The sequence below is a fragment of the Cavia porcellus genome, unplaced genomic scaffold (assembly GCF_034190915.1).
Source record: "Cavia porcellus strain 051 isolate PalLab524CR breed Dunkin Hartley unplaced genomic scaffold, mCavPor4.1 scaffold_43, whole genome shotgun sequence".
Taxonomy (NCBI): Eukaryota; Metazoa; Chordata; class Mammalia; order Rodentia; family Caviidae; genus Cavia; species Cavia porcellus.
Window position 1 is genome coordinate 596,668 of NW_026947526.1, and position 20,774 is coordinate 617,441.

General features: G+C 35.8%; 1 long non-coding RNA gene across 2 annotated transcripts in view; it reads right to left on the reverse strand.

The window, feature by feature from the left end:
* Window positions 1-14,737, reverse strand: part of LOC134474926 (uncharacterized) — a 30,721-nt gene extending 15,984 nt beyond the window's left edge. The window contains exons 1-4 of one of the 2 annotated variants that reach the window (XR_010045859.1): window positions 14,269-14,731; window positions 13,942-14,072; window positions 12,161-12,360; window positions 7,284-7,722 (exon numbers count right to left, since the gene is read on the reverse strand). This is a non-coding gene — a long non-coding RNA (uncharacterized LOC134474926). Of the gene's footprint in view, window positions 1-7,283; window positions 7,723-12,160; window positions 12,361-13,941; window positions 14,073-14,268 lie in introns of those variants that run through there. The other variant, XR_010045858.1, reaches the window with a different exon arrangement.
* Between the last annotated feature and the right edge of the window lie 6,037 nt (window positions 14,738-20,774).

The window sequence follows — 20,774 nt, forward strand, 5'->3', positions numbered from 1 at the left end:
TCCTGAGGGCTTTTGTACTTACAAGAAGAGATGGTAACTGAAATTTTGCCATTCTGTGTTTGTGTTCCTGAACTTTCTATCATAGTGATAAAGTATATGAAAAATTCAAACACTGGAAATGGAACTTTTACAGGGGGTGTATTTTAGCCCATTCCTTCTGAAAATCAGACCATGGTGGGAAAATGAGACAGTGCATTGGAGCCCACCTCATACTGGTCAAGATGTACAATAAGACAAGAAGCAGCTACATCAAAGGAGGAAGTGTCCAAGGTCATTATGTGTGTGTGTGTGTGGGTGTGTGTGTGTGTGTGTGTGTGTGTGTGTGTGTGTTTGTGTCTGTGTTCCTGTCTCTGTGTGTGTGTGTCTGTGCATATTTCTGTGTGTCTCTGTGAACACACAAGGATTCATCAATCCCACCAGCAATCCCCCCCCAATCTTTCTCTGCACAACTTCTGACCTGTGTCAAAATGCCGCTCAGTCCCTCAGTGCCCTAAAGCTCAATTTTTGTCTCTACATGGTAATTCTATCTCAGTGCACGTGGATCTCACTCCCTGTGTCTCTCACATAGTGATGCACAGCAGAGTCCTAAGGGTTACAGAGGGCAGCTGCTACAAAACAGGCTGGGACCAGTGGGACTGGTCTTTGGACTTAAAAGCAGTGTATTGGATTAAAGCCTGTAATAAACACAACCTTCAGATGCTTGCTTGGTTTCCCAGGGTCCTGAGTTCCAATATCTAGATTTTACTTTTTAAATTATAGTATATGCCACTGATACATGCAGAATCACCTCAGAAAGGAGACTGTTATAAAATAAACTAAATGTGTAAGGTCAGATTTATGGAAATCAGTTTAGAAAGAAATTCTGAATATATGAAATTGCTGTATTTGTTTTTACACATTCTCCATTATTTAACTGATTTAAATGAGAGGGGTAGAGAGAGTGAGAGAAAAAGAGAGGTGGGGATACAGAGAGGGGAGAGATTGTTTACAGTTTAGCATGCTGTAATTTATGAATTCCTAATTTGTAAAGTCCAAAAAGAAATTGCAGGCTGAAGTCCTGCTAGTTCTCTTGGACAGAAAGTGTTCACTGTCTCATTGGCTCTGTCTTGAGTTCATCGAGCTGCCCTCCTCTCTCTCCTCTCTGAGCAAAGGACTCCTAATGGGGCTGGGGCTGAGCTGAGGAATCAGGTATTCTTGCACTACATTACATTATATTACATTTTACCATCCAAGATGAGGATTGGGCCATTTATTTTTGAGATTTATAAACATGGACATCATAGATTTAATTTTGTACTCTGAAGGTTTTATTTTAGCATTTGACAACATCTCATCACAAGAATAAAACTAGCAAATTTTTTTTTTTGCATGATGTTCAATCGACTTTTTTTGTCTTTTGGAGACATGGTTCCACTATGCAGTTCAGGGTGGCTTTGGGCTCACTTTGTAACGCAGGATGGTCTCACATTTATAATTCGTCCTCCAGTCTCACCCTCCCAAGTTATAGGATTACAGTAATGAGCCGCCAGGCCCGGTTAATTTGACATTTTAAAAAAAGTTCATTGCAGAAGATTTTTAAGTTTTTTTGAGATGGCAATGGATAACCATTAAGTGAAATTCCTAAAAAAAGATGAATAAAGTAAGTACACATATATGTACTTATGCAATTAATTTTGATGAAGAATGTTTACTTCACCTAGGATAGGTAAACTATCAAATGAAGGCTATGTATTTCAGGGTTTCCTCAGGTCACAGGATGTTAAAATAGAAAAAAAAAATTCCTAGAGGCCAAATGAAAGCCCTCACATGCCACTTCCTTTCCTGCACCTGCTCCTGGAGCCACTTTTCCCCCACAGAATGTGCACCCCCTACTGGTTCCAAGTCGGGAGAGTTTTGTAGGAGCTCTCAATGATGTCTCCTCACTGTGTGCCACTGCAGGATGATACAGAGTCATGTTCCCATGTCTTAGGCTTCTCATTTGCAGGTACAGCGTGTTCTTGCCATTCTCTTGGGAGATGGTGAATCGGCCCTTCACGGAATCTGCGTACTACTATCATGATTGATGTATGCGATTCACTCTAGCCCGTGTCCTGGAGTCTGGAGGAAACAGTGCAAGCCATAGCTCCTGAACAGGAATCTAGAAGCTGCTCAGGAGAGTTCCTGGAAACACGCAGGCTGCCCCAAGCCTCCGCGGACTCCAACAGCTGCTTCTCAGCCTAGACATCTGAAAACACAAGGACATCTTGGACAGAAAACTCACACATGACCACAATCATGTCCACTTACCCTTACCTTATTGCTTGTTGTCCATAATTTACCTTTCATAAGTGCAAACAAGAAAACACAAGTCTGACCCAAATCCATAGTGATTGTCTGTGCTCAGCCCTCATCTCTGAGTGGGAACCTCTGGGTATCCAGGGCTGGGTTCCTCAGCAGATCTGCAGGGTGAGGGCTGGGCTGATTTTCATGAGCACAGGGAGGCCCTGTTTGCCTTTCTTCTTGCTATATAAACAGAGTTGTGATTAGACCCTCAGACCAGGCATTGTCCACAGCAGTTGTGAGTGTCCTGAGTAAATCTGGTAACATAGATGCATTAAAGAGAGTCTGATAGCTCATGTAAGAGTGCTCTGTTGTCTTTTTAACTTCATTTGCTTTCATTTTTGTCCATATACTCAGATCATACTTTTTATATTAATGATGCTTGCTTTATGAACATTTCAAATGTTGAGTGTCATGAGCAGTTGTGTTCTCCACAAAGAATCTGATGCTGTATGAATGTCATTCCCACTGTCTAGGTCTTTGCTCTCCTGGTCAGTGAGCAGATTGATTCCTGCTCCAGCTCCTGGACATTCCTGTTGCAGTGGGCAGACCTCTCTCCCCGTGGTGGGAATGTGTGTGCCTGTGCTGTGTTCTGGTCTTTTTTGAAAGACAATAGCATTAGCATTCAAGTGGCTCCTCTTAATGAGTTTGTCAAAGTTTCCTGTGATTACCTTCCTCTGTCTCAAATTTTTCTACCTCCTTTTAAAAAATTTTTGGTTGTTATTCATTTTTATCAATAGTGTTTACATTATATAATGGATGCATTTGTTGTAGGTCCTTACACATGTGCCTAAATCTCTTTAATTCTTGTTTCACTCTAACATCTCTCTAACATCTCTCCTTTTCTTAGTTCCCTTTAGTTTTTCAAAATATCTTTGTTTTTACCTCTCTTTTTTGCCATTTAACATATTTATATTCTTACTTTCTTACATAAAACAAACTGTGAAGTATTTAAGATTTTCTTATTTATTTCACATATTTAGTGCAACAATTTTTTCCAGCTATTTCTTTGGCAGTCAAAGACTATCAAGAATATAGTGCATGGAGGACTCAAAAAATTGATCACCCTAGAAAGAGTTAGTTTTATGGTAAACACTGCTTTCTTTTGTAAACAGTTTTTTTTTTTTTTTCGAGATCAATTTTAACTTGTCCTCATGAAAACACATATGGGAGTAAGTAGACAAATTTCTGGAGAAGAAAAAAATTACACATCATTTTGAGCAGAGATAGGTTTGTCAAATTTTATCTTCTTAGCTCATTTTGGATGGTGTTCACCTTCCTTGGAGTGGAATTCCCTTAAGGCATGATTTGAGGATATAAAAATAAATAGAAATTAACACAAATGCCTGATATTTTTTCTTTTTAAACATGAATACAAGATCAAGATACCTTGATGTTTTTGAATATATGCTTAAGCACTGCAAAGTGTTTTACTTTTTAATGTTGAAAAAGTGACTTTTGAGGGCCAGTGTTTTAGCCTGATAGCACAAGAGCTTATCTGGAAAGCACAAAGCCATGAGGTACCAAAACAAGTGCCATTTGATATTTCTGGAACCTTCCCAGGAAAAACATGTGTTCTAGAACCAAAATGGAATGCTCAGAGAATTATTAATCATGGTTCTCTAACATTTCAAGGACCATAATGTAGAAAAGTTGACAAAGGGTCTCAATACACTTATGTTCCAACTTTCTTCAGAAAAGAAGTAATTTTTGTTTGCACTCCAACTATAATTATGTCATAAGAAACTATCTAAGTTCAAGAGTCTCTTTTTCTCACTAATCTAAAGCAGATTAAACTTAATCCAATAAAGTTTTCAGATGAAACTAAGTGCATTAAAGTATATAGATGACTTGCTCAGTCCGATGAGATAGAGTGGAAAGATTTAATAAAACTCTTAAATCAAACATTGACTTGCAATGAGAGACAGATGGAAATACAGGTTGCTATTATATCTGGGATGAATATTGGATTGTTTAGTTGAGAAGACCAGAACATGGACAGCCAGGGAAATACACAGTTCCAACTTGAGCCAAAATAGTACCTGTCCAAGACACTTGTTTGCCTAGTAGCAGAATGGGACATCAAAATAAGACATATTATCATGTATTCCTGCTTTAACATCTAAAATCACAAAAATCAAGTGCTTCAACTATTTTAAGTTATCAGTTATTCAATAATAATGTTACATTAAATAAATAATAAACACACTTCTTAATTTTTAGATTTTTTACAGGAGGCACTGGAAAAATTTATGGTAATAACTCCACACAAGAAAAGAACATACATGGGAATAAATCTAACAAAGAAAAAGACCTCTTCTTGAAAAGTATTGCTTTCTAAAAGATTGATTGAAGTGGATAGCAGAAAATGTGTTGATATCCCTTATTCTTGTGGAAGAATGAATTCTGTAAAAATGTCTACTTTCAGAGTTATTATACAGATTTAATGCAATCCACAGCAAAATTACATAGCATATGTCACAGATTTAGAGAAAACTTTCCTAAAAATTTATTTGGAAGCAGAAGAGACCTAGAATACCAGAAACATTTCTTGGAACAAATGCAGGACAAGGAACATCACACTCTCTGCCTTGAAATTGGGCTGCTAAGCTACTGTGATTTAAAAATACAACTTGCTACTGGAGAAGAAGATGAGAATGACCTGAGAACCAGGGGAACAAATTGAAATATTCAGAAATATCTACAAGCATACTCAGCCAATTCAATCTTTGAAAATGGAACCAAACACATTAACTAGAAGAAGTAAACCTACATAAATGGAGTTGGAAAATCTGGCTTTCACATACCAAAGGGTAAAGTAGACCCATGATTTCACCATGCACTGAACTATAATTGAAGTTGATCAAAGGTATAAATAGTAAAATCAAAAATGTGTGGGAAGATAGAATAAGAAGTCTTGATGACTTTGGTTGAGGCCAACTTTATGAACAAAACCTCAGTTGCACAGAAAACATAACAAAGAATCAACAGCTGTGACATTTTACTACAAAGGTTTTACACTGGAAGAGAAGCCGGTCATAGGATGAAGAGACAACACATAGTGAGGGAACTACTTTTTGCCAGTATTTTATCATAAAAGTACTAATATGTAGGATACATAAAGAAATGAAATAGAAATGAGATCTCCTAAATTTAAAGATGAATAAATGGGTATCTAAAATGAATAGACATTTGTCAAATGAAAGTTGGAAATGTCAGATTGTTTCTTGCCAAAATTCAACTGTTTGAATTCACCTTTGTAAATACAATGTTTGAAGGGTTAATACCAGCAGATTTCTCCATACATTTCCATTGCATCTTCAGGTCTAATGTTCTTTGAACTTCTGTCACACTCAGTAGGTCACAGCCCAGTCTTTATTTTCAACCTATGACAATCTGATCTCAGGGAGTCCTTCCTTGGTCCAGGCGTTGATATCGCTGTGCTCCATCATCCCCTGTGGCCCACAATATTAGGTTTTTCTTTCATGCTAATTTTTTTCCTATGATTGAGATGGTGGTAAAGTACACATTCAGTGTATCCCCAAGTTTCTGTATTATTTCCATGAAACATGTTCTACCTCAGTCAGGATACATGTTTGTGAAACAAGGTTTAAGAGCACTCCATGCCATAATTATGTCAAAGATGGAAACAGCCTTTAAAACAGTCACATGTATCATGTATTGTGTATGTCCATGTGGATATGATCTGGAAAATGGAAATTTAATTCTTACCTTATAAATGCTTGGTTCACTCTTCACTTCGTGAACTGGACTCTTTGCTGCCAAAACATTCAGTTAATGCAGGGTAATCGGGACTGACTTTTGAGATAAAAAATTGACTGGGGATGGAGGAATAAATATGGTTCTATGTAGAAACTGCAGATGAACTGTAGACTCCACATATACAAATGAAGTCACCATATAGTGTCAAGACACAGAGCTGAAGGAGACTTTGTGGAATGTGTTCCACTTTGCATGTTGCTGAATCTGAATCAGGAACAGGACAGGGCACTGGGGTCCCCACTGCCAGTCAAGCCTCATGCCACAGGCCTGAAGGAATCAGGTTGAAGCCAGTACTGAAGTCATGTCACAGACTTCACAAGTTTCATGGGAAGACTCCAACTTCAACAGATAACATCTAGTCCATTTGTATCCAGCTCAGAGCCCCTGGCACCAAACTTAACTTCCTAGCCTCTAGGATTTTTCCTTGTGCATAGATTCCTGCTGTCTGCAGAAGTCATCCAGCAACCAGGCCCAAATTCTAGGGGCCTTCATCAGCAGGGAACGCTCAGTCCAAAATATGGCAGCAAAAATATAAAAGAGGACCCCATATAATTAAATGTCCTGATCTCCCTATGCCTCTTTCCAGATCACAAAGCACACAGCCTTCCTGCATCACCCAATAGCTGGTAATGAAAGACCAAATATTTGAGACTGAAGGGAAAAGGAAAGTGATCTAAAATCTGAACTGATGAACAAGTTGATACATGCCATTTTTGTTTTACATATGGGCTGCTGAAATTCTCAAGGGCATTACTGCACTTAAAATGAGGTTGCTCTTGTCTTTAGAGAACTGGGATTGATTACCTGTATTTTTTGCAAATTTACTCCTATGTCTATTAGTAGAGTGGAAACGTACTGCCGTGATTTGAGGCTATGTATTCTGGACATGATTCTTAAACTCCGAGGAGGGATGGGTGAGAACAGGCCAGGTCTTCTCAGAGTTTGAGATGAGGCCAATGGTTTTACTGCATTATCAGGAAACAAGGTCTGATTTAAGTTTTCAGGACTGAGATTGGAATTCAGCATATTTATACTGAGCTATCTCCACAGTACCATTTTGTATTTGCAGACAGGTTTTCTCTATGTTTCCAAGTTGCCAAGCCTGGGCTTAAATTGAAAAGTTGAAATCATCTTGCCTCAGGTTCCTGGACTGCTTAAATCACATGAAATCACAACCTTGCCTATGTCTGAACCATTTTATTTTAAAAAATGATAAAACAGTAAGATAAGGGAGTAAAATTAGGAATTACATTGTAGAATTTACCAGCAATATTCTACCTCGGAATCAAGTGTGTAGAAATAACTGCCTCAATGTATTTTTCCTCTATTAGAGAGTAATATTTTACACACAGTGAAACATACACATTACATTTAATATATATTTATGATTTTGGAATACACTTAACTGTTTATGAATGTGTTTACAAACAGTGCTACTAATTACAGACATTTGAATAATAACCACGGTAAAATCAGGATCTTGTGAATCTCTTGTCTCTTTTCATTTCTCATCCTTCCTTGCACTTAACCTTCTTGTCAGGTTGTCACATCATATGATAGCCCTCTGATGAAGGAAACTGAGATCCATGATGAATCCAAGTGACATTAAATTCATGAATGCTACAGAGAATGGAACATGATTAAGACTTGGTCAACATTTATTTCTGAATTATATTTTAATATCATAAAATGCTGCCAAAATGCCACTGTGGAACATGTGCCTAAATGGAGACTATGAGAGTTAACAGTGCCATGCACCAAATACTGGACATAGAGGGGCAAAAGTGGTGTATGAAATTCCTTGCCTGAAATTTTTTTGCTAGGTAAACTTAATGCTAAAACCTGGGCATGAGTGTGCATGCCTGTAATCCCAGGGCTCAGAAGGCTAAGGCAGAAGTATTGCTGCAAGTTCAATTCAGCTTGGACTACAAATTGATCCCAAGGCCAGCCTGAACTACAAAGTGAGCCCAAGACCAGCCTGGACGAAAGTGAGCCCAAGGCCCACCTGAACTTCATAGCAAGACCATTTCAGACAAAAAAAATCTAATGTTACAATGTGAGAATCACCTTATTCATTGCGCACTGCTGACTGTTTTTCTGGTGTCACAAAGTGACATCATTTCCATCATTCACTATTTCTATTCTGGCAATCGTATTCCGGAATTATCCTTGAACCTTAGGAATTGTATGACATCCCAATTCACTTGCATATTCAGGATTCTGCTGTTTACAAATGACTGACTTAATATAAGAGGAATGGTGTTTACATTTGTATAAAAGTACACAATGTAGGGGCTGGAGATTTACCAAAGTGGCAGAAGTGTCTGCCTTGCAAGCTTGCAGTTGTCAGTTCAATCTTTGGTACCAAAGGAAAAAAAAGGTACATGATGTGTGATAGGCAGTAGGATTATACATCTTTCAGGAATGGAGAGAAGCAAGAAATAGAGGAAAAATATAAATAGAAGATGTTAAGGCAACAATAAAGAATTCAGACCCATTATACACATAGATGCCTTCCAAAGATGAACACTTGCATTATGTGCTAGAAACAGGAGCTAATGCAATTATACATATTTTAAATCTGCTCTTGTAATTATCTTATCATAAGCACACCTACATAGATGCATGTCATAAAAACTGGTGAAGGACACTTCTGAATGATCGTTCTAGAAAAAATAGAGACAGATCCAAGTGGAAAAGAATGCTTTTGTGGAAAACAGGTGTCATCTATGAAGACAGTATCAATGAATCTAAAATGTGGGGAAATATTTCAGAATCCTTGAATTATCTTTAAAAAGTGTGATGTTTTAAAAAAGTAACACTACAGACAAATAGATCAGCTTCTTATGTGTGACACTGAAACACAAAATGAATATGATTTGGGATATCTCCATTTTCAAGTGTGATCTCTGGAATATCTATGAATATGTATTGAAATCAATTTTCTATGGTATTTCTACAGGTTTCAACATGAATAATTTACAAAGTATTTTCAAAATAGTCACTTACATAAGTGTAATTTTGCTGCATAGTCCTGGTTTTCACACACTTCACCATACCCACATTTACTAAGGACTTGCTCACCTCACATACATAGGCTGTGGCCACAATAGGACTTCCTTTTAGAGGTTAGCATCTATCAACAGATTTTTTTTTTTTGGTACTAGGGATTGAACTCAGGACCTCTCATTTGCCAGGCAGGTGTTTATGCTGTTGAGCTAAATCCCTGGCTATCAGTGGAATTTTTTTTTAATACATGTTTTTCACAGTTACTCCACAATATGTGGGAAATTTAGTATTTATAAAATGAAAAATCTTCAAGAATTCCTTCTTACACTGACTGTATGAATGGGCTTTCTCAACTGTGTGTATTATTTCATTAATTGTTGACTTATTTTGCATTGAATGCTTTTCTTCATTTTTGGAATGCATGGAGTTGCTTCCCTGTGTGAATTTTTTCATGTCATTACAATCACTGGAGCTGGGAACATTTGCTGCATTGCTTACATGCAAACATTCTCCCCATTGTGTGTTCTTTCTTGTTTTTGTCAGTGACTGTGTGAACTTAATGCTTTCCTAAATTGCTTACCTACATAGTTTTCCCTCTGTGAATTCTTTGATGCGTTTGCAAGCTATGGCTTTGGCTGGTAGATTTCCCACATTGCTCACATACAGAAGATTTCTCCTTGTGTGGGATCTTCTATGTCTAGAAAATTTGGATGATCAGCAGAACCTTTCACAAAAGTCTTTCATAAGCTTTCTCCTAACGGTGAACAATTTTATGGACAAGGTAACAATACTGACCGGAAGGTTTTCCACAATGTTCACCAACATTGAGTTTCTCCTTAGTATGAGTTCAGACAGGTATTTTATAACATGTTTATGTACTGAATGTTTTTCAAAATTTCTTGAGTACAAAATATTTTTCCCTAATTTAAACTCATTCTTGTTTCTGTCAGTGACTGGTTCTGCTTTTGCATTTGTGATGGTATATCTTACCATAAGCATGAATACATAGATACAGGCTATAAATATAAGCACACTTCTGAATACACACATATAGATCCTTCTTGATAAACTGATACAGGAGTTATAGATCATGGTGGGAAAAATGGTCATGAGATAAGTCGGTGTTATCCATCTAGACAAGACATTGATGAATCAAAAACATGCTAAAAAATGATTCAACGTATTTAAATTTTCATTAAAATTGTGATTTTTCATTAAGACTAAAGAAATGTGATTTATTAAAGATATTTAAGTGTGATTTATAAAACAAGAAATAAGAACATTTTAGGACAATGCTATGTTTGAGGGTGTTTTCAAAAAAATCTATGCATATATATTGACAGCAATAATTTTATATTATTTTAACAGGTCTCCTCTACATGAGCAATTTTCAAAGTATTATCAAAATAGTCATTACATATGTATGATTTCACTTAACTATTATTATTTTCACACATATGACAATAACCATGAATACTGAATTCTTTCCACATTGAATGTATAGACCTTGGACACAATATGATATCATTTAGAAGGTTAGCTCCTCTGTCAGCTGAACTTTTACCAAATATTTATCACATGTAGTTACTCCCCAGTGTGAGGGGAATCTTATGTTTGCAAAAGGAAACACAGTTGCAAATCTTTTCTACACTGCCTAAATACATATGGGTTTTACCTTGTGGGCCTACTTCCTCTATTCAATGAAATTTTTGTGCACTGAAGGCTTTCCACCACTGTTCAAAAGTATAGAATTACCACACAGAGGAAGTTCTTTTATGTAGTGACAATAGCTCTGGTTTTCCTATATTACTTCCATTCATAGGATTTCTTCCCAGAAGGATCTTTTATGTTAATGAAGTGAGAATTTATCAACACATCCATTTATTCATTCATCATATAGATACTGTTTTTGTACAGAGTGAATTCTTTTATATATACAAAAGCTACTACTAAAGCTGAAAGACATCCAAAAATGCTTATGTAAATAAAAAGATTTGTTTTCAGCACCTCTGCATACTGAATTCTTTGCCACATTGTTTGTATCCATTGTGGTTCTATGCAGTCTGAGTTCTTTCATGAGTAAGGGTACCATTTTGACAGAAAGATATGCCACACTGCTTACATACATATGGCTTCTCCACAGTGTGAATTCTATCATGAGCTTTAAAACAATAAGTTGTACTGAATGCTTTGCCTCATTTGTTGCAGAAATAGGGTTTCTTTTTCTGCAAAAGGGTGAACTTTTTTGTGTATAAGGTTACCGTTTTGACTGAAATATTTCACACACCCCTCACATACATAGGGTTTCTACCAGTGTGAATTCTTCCATGTACAAGAAAGTTACAATTTTGACTGAAAGATTTCCCACATTGTTTGCATATCAAGGTTTTCTCCACACTGTGAAATCTTTTATGTCTACTTAAGAATCTTCTGTGTCTAAAAGATTTTCCACACCGCTTACATACATATGGCTTCTTCTCAGAGTGAATACTATTATGTACTTTACAAATCAGAGGCTCTACTAAATGTTTTCCCACATTTGTTGCATACATAGGGTTTCTCCCCAGTGTGAATTCTTTCATGTATTATAAGTTTATGATTTTGATTGAAAGATTTCCCACATTGCTTACATACAAATGATTTCTCCCCAGTATGAGTTCTATCATATTTTACATTCTGAGGTTCTCATGAATGCTGTTCCACTTTTTTTTTGCTTATATATAGTTTCTCCCCAGTTTGAATTCTTTTTTGTCTTTGACAGCTACTGCATGTACTGAATCAATTCCCACATTGCTTGTGTTCACATGTTTGCTTTCCAGCGCAGTGTTTTTTATGGTTTTTAAAGGAATTGCTGCAAGATAATGCATGTGCACATTTCTCCGTTATATGGTTTTTCTCTCCAACATATTTTGTAGCATTTTTTCAATATAGTATGAAGGCATAGAATTATTCTCTTAGTATTTTTGTACATATGAGCTCCCTGAACTGTGATTTCTCCCATGGTTTTGAACACTGTTAGGTTTTGTGTAGGTTTTGACACTTTTCTTACCTGAAAAATTTTTCTTCTCAGGGTGAGTTTATTCCCTAAGATCAGAGCTGTCCTCCCCACATTGCCCATATTGACAGAGTCTCTCTCCAGTCTTTCTCATTTCATGCTTCTGAAAGGACTGGAACTCACTGCAGGTCTCTACATCTTCATTACATTTATATTGCTGCTCTTCAATTCTCAAATAATTGTCTTCATCACATCTGTAAAGAAATACAAAGAAAGATATCAATCACAATTAAAGAAGCTCTACATTAACAATTCAGATTTATGATGACAAGTTTCTTTTGATGCCTGCTAAGTAATTCTGCTGGTTAACTGACTCACTGCCCTGCAGGACTTCTTACAAAGTAATATTCATTCTAAAGAGGATGGTTTTCATTTTGAAATTTTCATTTAGTGTATGATTCCACTACATAATATTATTTTAGGAGATTGGTAGAAATGACTATCAAATATTGATCACTTTTTTAGCTCTTTGGGTCTTCATTCTCCCCCTTGTCTATTTAGCAGATCATCTTTCTCATCTATAGAATGTACAGATGTCTGGTCTTGTGTTATCTCTATTTCCTTTTTCTCATCAAATATGCTTTAATTTCCATTTAAGAGAAAATCTGTGATATTTGCATTTCTTTGTCTGACTTATTTCACTTAAGGTCCAACTCCTTTTGTTTCTTGAAAAATGACATCATCTTCTTTGTATAACATATTTTTTTTCAGTGTAGAGAGTTAAACACAGGTCTTCTAGGTAATTACATTTGCTGATCTAATATTTGTTTTTTAGATAGAGATTCTCATTGATCATGAACTTGCTCAGGCTGAATTTCAAGTTGTCATCCTGATGATTCAGGCTCTCAGAATACTGGGACTGCAAGAATGCATCACCATGGTGAGCTGACCCTACATTTTCTTTATGCAGGCATCTAGTGATGGGCATCTGGGCTCTTCACAGAGCTCAGTTACTGTGAGTCGATTCTCATATTAGATACTCTAAATGCCCTCTCATATGCTGCATTGAACAAAACACTGGATTGACCACTAATGTTTGATGATTTTAATGTATTTCACAATATACTGAATCACTGCACATAATGACACAGTACAATCCTCTCAACAGTCAGGAGATAAAAGCATGAGGATCACTCTGAGTTTCAGGTTTGTATAGGCTACACAGTAAGTTCAAGATCAACCTGAACTGCAGTCTAAAATCATGGATTAAAAGTAAAAATGTATATATGGATGGATGCATATGTGGAGTAATATGAAACATTATTGTACTTTTATGACACCTGAAATATTGATTACTATTCTATTTTATTTTATGTATCCATGAACAATGTATGAGAAATCTTTAACATGAACAGCTCAACATTCTACAGGATATTTTCAAAATACTTGTTATAACAGTAGCATTCATTTGCATTTTACATCCTGATTTTATGTAAAAAAATGTTTAGATCATGAAAGTCTCAGTATTCACATATATACATAAATGGATAATTTGAAGATGAATTTCAAACAAAATTCAAAATTTATTTCCTACATATCAGAATACAATATTTAATTTTACTCCCATACAGTTTCATGATATTGATTGTGGAGGCAATTTTCAAACTGATATGTTATACAGTGTCATTTATTACATACTATCAGCACTATGTCTGATTCCTACATTCAAATACTCTTCTATGGATTCCTAGATAATACAAAATAAAATCAAGTTTTTCTTTTGATATTTTTCTTAGGTTAAATAAAGTGTAACACGATCTCATTGCTTCCAGTACCTTTGTTGTAGTAGTTTACTCAAACACTGAACTTAAGGAATGTTCCCTTTCTCTTTTGTGTGTCGATCAGCTTAGATTTCTTGAGCCATTTTTGTCCTCTTCTTTAATTTGTTGGCTACACCATATTCTTCCTGTATTACAGACAGAGATTTTACAAAATTCACTATAAATTTACATTAAAACATGACTGATTCCACTTATACTCATGGTATAATATAATTGGGCATGAGATTACAAGCAAATGTTATAATTATCAATTATATAAAACTATATTACTGAGAAATAAATATTTCTGCTTATATAAATAAACAAAAATATCATCCTTACCTGTAGCATTAATATTCATAGATTTTTCCCATATCACATCTCTGTAGAGATTCTTTTGGGATTCATTCAGCAAATCCCACTCTTCTGGGGTGAAGTTCAGAGCTACATCTTCAAAAGTCACTGTCTCCTAAATAATGACAATTGCCCTGAAGTTCAGACACACTCAACCTGCTTTTTCACAGCTCCTGTCATAAACAGTCTAACTGAAGGTCATTATGTAGTAACTGCATGTCATCACCATCAATCCTAAAGTACATCCAAATATAGTCACTCAGTAACATTCATGCTAGACTATTACACCCTGTCAAAATGATCACAGAACTGTAGCATGGATTGTCCTGCAGGGCCTCCTATACTATACTTTTCTCTTGCTTTAAAGCAGAGCTCAAAGAGGGAGCCTGCAAATCGCCACTCACAAACATCTGGTTATTCATAGCAATGTGTTCATTTTTCTTGCATACAGCATTTAGACTCTTGAAACTGGTTTCACACATAAATATTTAGTAGAATATAAAAGGAAGGTTATGAATTACTAAAATATAAATGAAAATTAAGGTTTATTTGAGCATTCTATGGACAAGGAATTTATAAATTGTAATTATAAACCTATAGTTCACAGATACCAAATTGTATCTTTTTACTTGAATACTAGAAGTTCTATTAGGGAGTAAAAAAAGTTAATGTGGAAAAGAATATATATGAAATATTTAAAATACAATGAAAATTGAGGTATAACAAGGTAACTGGTTACTAAATACAAAAGGTAGAGATTCAGCCCATTTTTGTAGTACAAGTCTGTTACCCCAGCACTTGAGAGGCTGATATAAGAGGATTACAAGGAATTTCAGGATTGCCCTGTGCACAGTGTCCAGGCTGGTCTATGGAATAAGGCCAGTTCAAAGTGAGGCCATTCATCAAACTCCTTCACGAATGAACATTAAAATTAATTTATAGCAATTTACCAATTACATCTTTGTTCCAGGACTATATCTTGGTGGTACAAACATCTGGGTGACACATGTAAGGTCCTGAGATCAATTTATAACACCAAAAAGAAACAAACTAAATGTGCCTTTGATGATAGGTGAAAGTTACAAAAAAAAAAGCCTACAAAATTTCAATACTTGGAAGCAAGGATATATTTTGCATTATAAATATGGGAAATGTTCAAATTTCAACATTAACATCTGTGAAAGATTCACGGAGAATGACAAATGGGTTGCAGGAAAGGAAGAGAACCTTCAATTCAAGTAGAACATTGTTTCATGATTGAGCCAATGCTATGTGTCTCAGGAATAAAGCACAATGTGTTTCATTTACATTCAGAGACAGACAGGCATATCCTTATACATCTAGACTGTACACTCTCCTTACATATGTGCATTGGAGAACACTGAAATGGGATAGAGAAAAAGGAATGATTGTATAATTTACACTAAAAAACACTCAGTTAATGACACAGTTTCCTCAGAAGAAAATCAAGCAGCAAAGAAAATGAAAAGAAATTGAAATCTATGAAGATGGGGATTAGTCAAGAAAACACTGATTGGGAACACAATACAAAGATTTTACTTATAGAGTTAAGATCAGTGAGGACAAGTCTATAAATATCAAAAAGTTATTTGACTCAGGAGAAATAGTGAATAGAAAAAAAAATGTAAATCTCATTTGTAAAAATCACCAAACAGTACTGAAGTGTGGAAGAACAAAATAATTCATTAACTCAACACTCAGCTCCTGAATTCCACAAACTCCTTTACTTATAAGGTTATGAAATTCCACAGACTTTTTTCTAAAGTCTAGAAAACACTTTGTGCTATGATGCCTGAGAATACACACTATTCTTTTTGTATTAGTTACTTTTGTGTGCCATGTAAATATGTATCATATATAAACAAGTGGATTGCAAATTATGAGTATTGTACCAAGTACAATTCACATTGACATAATTTCAAAAATCTGAAAACCATTTATGAAACTGCTATAAAAAGCACAAAGTGCATCACTTAGCATGACTTTTTAAACAAATTCCAGTAACTATCAATGGATTATAATAATTACATGATCAATGGTGCTTCTCCCCTCTGCACTCAGAGCAAAAAATTATTTTACAAGGCCAGGGATATAGCTCAACAGCACAGTACCTGCCTTGAAATGTGAGATTTTGAGTTTGATTCTCAGTTTAAAAAAATTGCATGTACATGTGAATTCCCTACTTCAAAGAGACCAATATGTGGGTTTAACAGGCACAAGTTTAAACCCCTTTGCAACTAGTGCTTTTCAGCATTATTTAACATTCCATTATTTAAATTCTTATCATACATCCAGCTTTTAGCACTATGAACTGTAGAAGCTAATGTGTTCAATAGTTTACTCATTTATCACATTACTCTAGATATAAGAGAGTAGTTTACACAGGCCTGGCAAGGGTCCTAACAATTACTTTCATAATAACCAATGCTAAAATGTATGTTAAAATTTGATTATGTTAAACTTTATAAAAAACCATTATGTGATTTTTAAACATCCTAAAATGACTTTTAATTATGAGGGTGTGTTCATTAGTTCTGGAAATAACCATCATTCCAATGAAGCTTAATGTGTAGGACACAATCTGTGTTTTTAAGATTTCATATTTTAACTTTCATTTTATTTAGCATAGTTAGATGTCTCTGCCACTTCCTATGGCTGTGATAAAATATTGATCAATGTCACCTGACTTTACCCTCCATCACAAAGGATTCCAGACTTATGAAAACTAACCCTAGCAGGAAGCATAATGAGAGCTACACATAGCCTCACCCTCAATTCTTTCCTTGTTATGAGGCAAGAACATAGCATAGTAAATTTACCATAATATCCCTTTCCTTCTCAATGGTTGAAAGTTAATTTCTTGTGGCTTAGTAATTTTTCCAAAGTAATGTACTCAACTTGAAACTGCTGATGCTTAGATTTCTACTGTCATGTTTTGTAAGTTTGATGACTCCAAGGTTATTAGGAAAGACATGTCTGGATATAGTTTCATATGGTGAGGAATCATGATCTATGAGATTACATCTGGTGCATGGCCCCTGCTTCCCAATCTCGGTCTCTGCTGAAGAATCCCCACTGGCAGGTTGAAGATTTTATTTTGAGAACATGAGCAAACCTGAGGCCAATGTCCTAAGGCAATGGCAAACATCTGTGCTCATGCTCAAAAAATAAGAGACTTATTTTCCCTTTAATATCATACCCAGGACATACTGGTGGTTTTCAAGCACAAACAAAGTGAGTTATTTCCCATGTTATATAAACCAGTTATGCACAAAGAAGTTCATAGCTTTAAAAACAGAATGGGATATTCATACACATTATGAGATGCACCCCAAATAGTCATCACAAAACATTAATCTTCATTGGCTAAGAATTCCTTTCACAGATATTCTTCATATGTAGTAATTATTTTCTGATTCCCTTAAAACTTCACAGGAGAAAAAGAATACATTTTACCAAAAAAAAAAATCCTACAGCTACCAGAGTCATTTCCTCAGAAGGAAAAGATTCACAAAATTATCTGTACATGAGACATAATCTTCCTTGTCATATTCAAGTGTACTACATTATACTCATGGAATTAAAGCAATAATTTGTATCATGAAAAAATCAAATAATCCCAAATTTCATTTTTTAAAAGGGAAAACTAATCACAAAATATCCAATGTGAATTGTCCATTTTTCCTGTGCATAATCTCCTTCTCCACTCTACTTGGGTATAGGCCTAGGTGCCCTGCCTAGTAATTTTTATGCACCATTCACCATTTGGAACTCTTTCTGTGTGCTCACACAACTATGTATGTAATCTGTACTCTAGTAAGTCCTAGGATCCTTAGAAACTCCTCTCCCTTTAAAAAGCTGAAACTGCCAGAAGTTTGAATCCTTCGGAGGCTGAATAACACTACTGAACTGAAATTATAAACCTGAAGCTTTGTTACAGAGATGTCATTAAAAGATATAATATAGAAATACTTGTTATGTCTAACCTAACCCTAATGTCTAACCATCAGCTCAGTTGTGCCAATTTAAAATTTCCATTTAATCTTCTTGACAGGTGATACATGTCAAGAAATATGACCAGATTGGACTACCTCCATAGAATAATAATAATAATAATCCAGGGGAAAAAAGACACAAAACACCCACAGTAGTGTATGCATTGACAAAAAGCATTGCACTGCTCTCCTCATAGAGCTTTTCAGGAGAAACAGATGAATACAGCTCTCCAAATTGGAAGCAAGTGGGACAGAGGACAATATGAAGACAATATATACACATGTACAGAGGACAATATGAATACTTGGAAGGAATGACATAAAAGTGATATTTGAGTCTCAACTGGAAAATGACTATATCAACCTAAATGTAACTGATGACAAAATGCATTGAATAAGCAAAAGAACAAACGTGAAATGCCAAACAGCATCACTAAACATCAGATTTTTTCAACATGCAGAAAATGAATGCCTTGATCTTTATTTCAGATATAAAAGAAATACAAATTTATAACACAACACTAAATATCATATGTACCTTACTGAATGCAGGACACTTTGAATCATTCATTGTTCTCCCATGGTGTCCTTTTGTGGAGACCACACAGTTATCTGGATGTCTCCTGACATGAGCAGGTAAGCTTTGCATTGTGCCATGTATCAATAGTAGAAACTATGCATCAACATAAAAGTTCAATATAAGTTTAATCCACAAACATTTTCTCTTCAATATCTAAGGGCCACATGGACTGTAGAAAAGATAATCTGGTGTGGACATAAAACAACAATGTACATCTCTTATGGAAAAAATTCTCGATCACTTATCCAGGGTGGCCTTGGTTTATAATCACTGTAACTCTCCCAAGTGGCTGGTATTATATCTGTAAACCTCCATGGCACAGTGTTGTTTACTTTACCCCAACACTGAAACCTTAGTGAAATGTGATGACATAAAAATTAAAACACTAATCCAGGCATACTAGTGCATGCCTGAAACCCCAGAACTACAGAAGATGATGCATGAGACTCTGAGAGTTTAGGACAGTGTGAACCACAGAAGTAGACCCAGTGCTCTACACCAAAGTAGAGGCACAACAATATATCTAACAAGGTAGCACATGTCTGTCAACATGTTACAGCCAGCTGAGCTAGTTAGAATTATTACAGGCAGTCAGACAGAGCTAGGCACTCAAATTAGCTGGCATAGAGGACCAGATTTCTAGTGACTTTGGAGAAGCCACACACCTCTTACTCTGGGCCAGATCTCAAAATAGAAGTAAAGGAAATGCAGCCACACTCTTAAGTATAATCCTTAGGAATTAGGTATGGATTGAGAAGCAAGGAATCACCATTCCAAACTCCTACAGGAAGAGTCACTGATTCATAAAGAATGCTTGCTTGCCAAGTGACTGGTTTCCCCATTTGTCCCTGATTTAGTCAACTTTATCTGAAAAATTAAACTTATTGGCTGACCATATCTCTTTCACCCCTCATGCCTGCCTGCCTTGTGATTTCTCATTTTTCCCTCTTTAGACTGGCCTCACCTCATGATTTTACTCTATAAAAATGTCTACAAGGTACATTCTTTGGCAACCTTCTTAGCAGCCCTTCTCTCTCTCAGACAGAGGCTTTCTTTTTCTCAATAAATATTTTTGCTTTTAATCCCATTCTTTATAAAATTCATTCTTAAAACTCTGAGAACAAGAGCTATACTGGAAATATAGTAGGTTGATAGTTTCATTCTCCTATATCAAGCTCAACAGTCAAAGTGCTGGAAAAGTCTAAACACTTCTTGCCACCTTGGGCAAAGTAGTAAGACCACTTCTCCAACTGCAACAAAAAGTTTGTTTAATTAAAATATTTTTTCAAATTTGGGAGGTTGAAAGTAGCGGCCAAATTTCTGAGGTCAGTCATTGGACAATAAGAAACACCATCTATGCCTTAAAATGTATGGTGTCCAACAGAAAAACTTTCCCATGCTACTTTAGCTAGGATGTCTAACATATTTTCAAACCTCCAATACTAGTGTATTCATTTCCTATTTACATCAAGATGATTATGCAAACTGATCAGTAGACCAGTAGCAGTATTTGTCCATGACAAAGATTCCCTTTTTTCTATATGCCTGTGACTCTTTTACTACTCTTAGTCCTAGCAAGTAGACTTTCCTTTAGGGCAGTCACACAAGCTCAAGCTCATCTAAGAAATCCTTCACTGTTCTGGCTTCTGATTGGGCCTCCCTCAACATGCCCAGGCTCCCCCATTTCCTTTCAATCATCTTTGCTCCTTCTCATTCAAAAAAGCCTTTTGTTCTTAATCTTGAATACTCTTGCAGATCCTGACTCTAAATATACTTCTACTTCAGCAAAAAGCTCATCTCAGCTTGCAAATTTTCTCTTATTGAGACAGGGTCTCACAGTGCAGTACACTATGGCCCTGAGCTCACTTTAAAGACCAGACTTGCTTAAAATTGCAAGG